Source organism: Penaeus vannamei, chromosome 34 (assembly GCF_042767895.1).
Source record: "Penaeus vannamei isolate JL-2024 chromosome 34, ASM4276789v1, whole genome shotgun sequence".
Lineage (NCBI taxonomy): Eukaryota > Metazoa > Arthropoda > Malacostraca > Decapoda > Penaeidae > Penaeus > Penaeus vannamei.
Genome location: NC_091582.1, coordinates 789,661 through 794,660, shown reverse-complemented (window position 1 = coordinate 794,660; position 5,000 = coordinate 789,661). Strand labels below are relative to the sequence as shown.

At 44.5% G+C, this 5,000-nt stretch overlaps 1 protein-coding gene across 1 annotated transcript in view; it reads right to left on the bottom strand.

The window, feature by feature from the left end:
• Positions 1–4,148: 4,148 nt before the first annotated feature.
• obe (activating signal cointegrator 1 complex subunit obelus) overlaps positions 4,149–5,000 on the bottom strand; it is a 35,003-nt gene continuing 34,151 nt past the window's right edge. Inside the window, exon 46 of the mRNA XM_070113638.1 lies at positions 4,149–5,000. This exon is cut by the window's right edge and continues 202 nt beyond it. The gene's annotated coding sequence lies outside the window, so the exon portion shown is untranslated.

Here is a 5,000-nt window from a genome sequence, read left to right as displayed (position 1 = left end):
TGCGCTTTGAGTCACTGTAGAGTGCCGTCATGAGTTCGGGCGTGGGCTGCTTGCAGCCTACATCGACCTCAAGAAGGTGTTAGATACAGTGCATCGGGAATCACTTTGGAAGATCCTGAGACTGAGAGGAATTCCAACAAGGATTATTAGACTAATAGCAAGTCTGTATACTGGTACTGAAAGTGCTGTAAAGTGTAGTGGGGGCCTGACAAGCTTCTTCCCTGTTTGTTCAGGAGTGAGGCAAGGCTGTGTCCTTGCACCAACACTCTTCAATACTTACATGGACTGGATACTGGGCAGAACTACTGTTTAAAGTCATGGTGGAGCAACTCTGGGCAATATCAAGGGTACAGATCTTGACTTTGCTGATGATGCTATTCTATCTGAGTCTTTGGAAACCTTAGTAGTGGCTTTGGATGCATTTAGTAATGAAGCGAAGCCCTTGGGTCTAGAGGTTTCCTGGAATCACTTTGGAAGATCCTGAGACAGGAATTCCAACAAGGATTATTGGACTAATAGCAAGTCTGTATACTGGTACTGAAAGTGCTGTAAAGTGTAGTGGGGGCCTGTCAAGCTTCTTTCCTGTTAGTTCAGGAGTGAGGCAAGGCTGTGTCCTTGCACCAACATTCTTCAATACTTGTATGGACTGGATACTGGGCAGAGCTACTGTTTAAAGTCATGGTGGAGCAACTCTGGGTAATATCAAGGGTACAGATCTTGACTTTGCTGATGATGCTATTCTATCTGAGTCTTTGGAATCCTTAGTGGTGGCTCTCGATGCATTTAGTAATGAAGCAAAGCCCTTGGGTCTAGAGGTCTCCTGGACCAAGACCAAGATCCAGGACTTTGGGGACTTGCAAGGAGAACCTGTTCACTCATTACATGCTTGCTCCGAGGACATTGAATTCACAGAGAGCTTTACATACCTTGGTAGTGTATTTCATAACTCTGGGCTGTCAGACCAGGAAGTCAGCAGACAGATTGGCCTGGCAGGAGGGGTCATGAACACTCTTGACAAGAGTCTTTGGAGCTGCCGGTACCTGTGCAGAAGGGCCAAGCTACGGGTTTTCAAGGCCCTGATAATGCCAGTTTTGCTATACAGTAGTTAAATCTGGACATTATCCTGTGCCTTGGAGTCACGTCTTGATGCCTTCTGTAATAGGTCCTTGCGCCGGATCATGGGGTACTGTTGGCAGGACCACATGTCCAACCAACGGTTAAACCATGAGACTGGCACAGGACCTATTACCTGCACAAAGCATGATCGTTAACTCAGGCTATACAGCCACCTGGCTCATTTCCCACAGGATGATCCTGCCCATCAGGTTGTGTCTGCAAGAGACAACCGTGGGTGGAGGAGGCTTGTGGGACGACCTAGGAGTTCGTGGCTTGGGCAGATCGATCAAACCTGTCGGGAGGAGCTTGAGATGGGCGGAGTCCTTGGCTGGCAGCTTGCCATGAGGGACCCCAAAAGGTGGAAACAAAGGATGGACGTGGCTATGCTGAATGAATGATGATACAGGTTTGGTATTAGTCCAGCAATCACCGAGATATCACACTACTCAGTATACCAGGCAAGGTTCTTGTCCACATCCTTCAAAGACGTATCAGAGACCATCTGCTGAGGTACCGGAGGTCGGAGCAATCTGGATTCATTCATGATAAATCCACAATAGAACGTATCCTGGCACTTCGAGTCATTGTAGAGCGCTGCTGTGAGTTCGGGCGTGGGCGTGGAAGAGGTTCCTTAAGTCTACACAATTGAGCTGAAGGACCAGGGCTACTGCAGCTTCCTTCTCCCTCCTGGACAGATCCTTCCGACGTGCGAGGAGACTTGGGAGACCATCCGAGTCGCCGCTAAGGAGGCTCTGGCACTGTGAAGACCCTTTTCAGAGTAACCTGTGAGTCAGAGGCCAGCAAGGTGGCACTGTTTCCCCGAAAATGAATTTGTTCTTGCTTAGTCGTGTTATTAGAATGTTCACTTTGCGTTGATATTCTTCATTTAATTCTTCTGAGATAATAACCTTAAACGCATCTTTCTCTCTCTCTCTCTTTACATTATGTTTACAAATAAAAATAAGCATGGATAAGGTATGACTTCTTAGATATGTACAATATATTAAATGGAGAATGATTTGCTGATTATGCAAATCATGTTAATACTGTTGATAATAACGGCAATATCCGAAATCAACCATCATCATCATCAAAGCGCTAACGCCGACGGGGGCGCATAGCCGCATCCACCCTTCGTTTCCACCTACGAGGATCCCTCATGGCAAGACGCCAGGCAGGGACTCGGCCTATCTTGAGTTCTTCACCACAGGTTTGGTCGATCTGCCCCAGCCACGACTTCACGAGGAAAGTTTTGAATGTCTCATAGTTTCTGCAGTGAAGTTGGTTGGAGAGTTTTGTGGGATAGTTGTCTTATGAGTTGGTGAAGAGGAGACTGGTGTCTCAGGAATAAAGGTAAAGGAAGATGGAGGTGAGTGCAGTAGGGGAAGAAGGAGTGGAACGTTGAGTCTGTCTACTGCGGGTAGTGCGGGGGAGAGGGGATGGTGTTGGGGCTGTAGTTGAGATTGGAGCTGTGGTTGAGATTGGGGTGTCTGGATTTAGAGTGGCAAAAGAATTGGGCTGGGGGAAGTAGAATGTAGAAGTGGAAGTGGGGACATTTTGGGGTGGAAGGGGAGGGGCAGAGCGAGCGATGTTACTAGAGTATGGAGTATGAAAGAAACCTTGTCGACGTGCTTCCTGTCTGGCTTTAAATAAAGTGAGACCATTTTTGTATCTGAGAGTTGCTACCTTAAATTCAAACTTGTAAGTGGGACAGTCTCTATAAAATACATTATGGGGGCCGCCGCAATTAGCTGGGCTAAACAGAGTATTTAAGATATCTGTAGAGTTGGTGGTAGTCGGGGATGTGTGGAAGAGGAAGTGATAGAGAATAAACTGTAGGGTAGTAATAAGGAAGGATTGGTTGCTTGATGAAGGTTGTGGGGGTAGAGTTAATGAATATGAGGAAGTTGGGAGAGTAGGAATGTCTTCTGGAGATTGAGTCTCTGCTTGGGTGGGTAAGGCACTAGTAGGCATTGAGGAGTGGGTAGTAGTTTCAGTGTTTGGAGTTGTGGTCAAAGGAGAGCCTGGGGTCTGGTGGGGCTATTTGATAAATGGGAAAGCCTAATTGCTCGTAATAGGGGTATGACATCTTCATTACTGGCCATGGGAAGCCTTGATTATGTAAAGGGAAATAAACAGTCCACTCCCCAATGCCCTGTAGGGGGTAAGGGCTTGACAGTTAAACCAGGGGAGTACCGTGCCCACTGTTCCCGCAGGCCGTTCAGGACTGGCACAAGGTCTGCCTTTCGTCCTTTCAGCACGGCTCTTATACCTTATGAAGTAGATAGTAGAACGGATTGGAGAAGGGATGGAAACAAAAAGCTGGAGGGGGAAAAGACCATGCAAAATTAGTTGAGTCCAGGGCTGAGGCCCTAGGCTGGGGAGATCCCTGCATTGGGTCTGTCTCCGTCTCCTAACCCCCCCCCCCCCACGACAACAACAGGCAAGACATTTGGGGGGGGGGGTAAGGACTAAACAACAAACGGGAATACAGTCCCCTCGGTTCCCTCAGGCCGTTCAGGACTGGCACAGTCAGCCTTCCATCCTTTCATCACGGAAGTAGATAATAGAATGGGTTGGAGAAGGGACAGAAACGAAAGAGCTGGAGAGAAAAGACCATGCAAAGCTAGTCGAGTCAAGGGTTGAGGCCCAAGGTAGGGGAGATCCCTGCATTGGTTCTCAGTCCCCGTCTCCTAAGCCACCCCTCAACAATGGATTGTGGGGGGGGGGGGGGGATGAGAATGTCAAAACCAAGATATTTGGAATCTGTGTTATCTTTTACTAGTTTTATTATTATTTGATCTGTAATATGCGTGCTGTGCATTTATTCATTTATTATCAGTATCATTTTTATCATTTGTTTTACGAATCAGGTTTAGAAAAACGACTTGCCCTCAGCACTTATGGTTCTCCTGTAAATGAACAAATATTGATGAATTTAGTCATTTCATCAATGGACTATTAAAATCTGTTTCTATCTCTGCTTCCAAAAGTTCATAATTTACCATTAGGAAATGAAATCAAACTTCATATAAAATATTGTTTACTGTTACCAGTCAGGGGAGTTTATTGTTATACAGCTGCTAGTTTCAATCCACTAAATATAAGTGATTTCAAAATATATTTCTAATCTTTCCCCAATATGACAAATTTCATGTATACCATAGTTATAACTTTTCTTGTATGTGTATTTTGTGTCTGTGTTTTTCTTTCTTTCCTTCCTTCACTCCCACCCTCTCTCCTACTTCTACTCCCTCCCTGCCTCCTTTTCACTTACCACACTCACTAACTTACACTTGTACATGCAAAGAGAATTTAAGACAACTTTTGAAAGGCTGTAACTCCTCAGTGACCCCAGTTGGTGCTAGACAATTGAATAACTGTTTAGCACACAACTAAACGACCTGTTTTCATGTCTGTATATCTGACTTCACCTGCCCTATGTTAGTCCTCCCTTACCCTTTGAAATACTTTCCTCTCCTCAGCCTCTTCACATCTGAAGAGAAAACCCAGGAACATTTTGGGAATGCCTTATTTTGCAATAACTTTCTTCTGTGTGTATACATGAACACATGTGTCTGCAAGTATTATTAATAATTATATTAATATAATTATACATATATTTTACCAGAGTATATTCAACATATTTTAATCCATGTAAAATTCAAGTGTAGCATATTCAATAGAATTTTTCTTAATACAGGATGGATAAAAAAATAAATTAAAAATACTGCTCTACTATACATTTTTATCCCAATATCTAACTTCACATCAGCTTCTAACTCTGGAACACTAAATTTCATCCATCCTTCTTAGAGAATAACAATTGCTCCATATAGTTTTTTTTATGACAGTAGGGAAACTTGCAATCCATTAGTATCTGA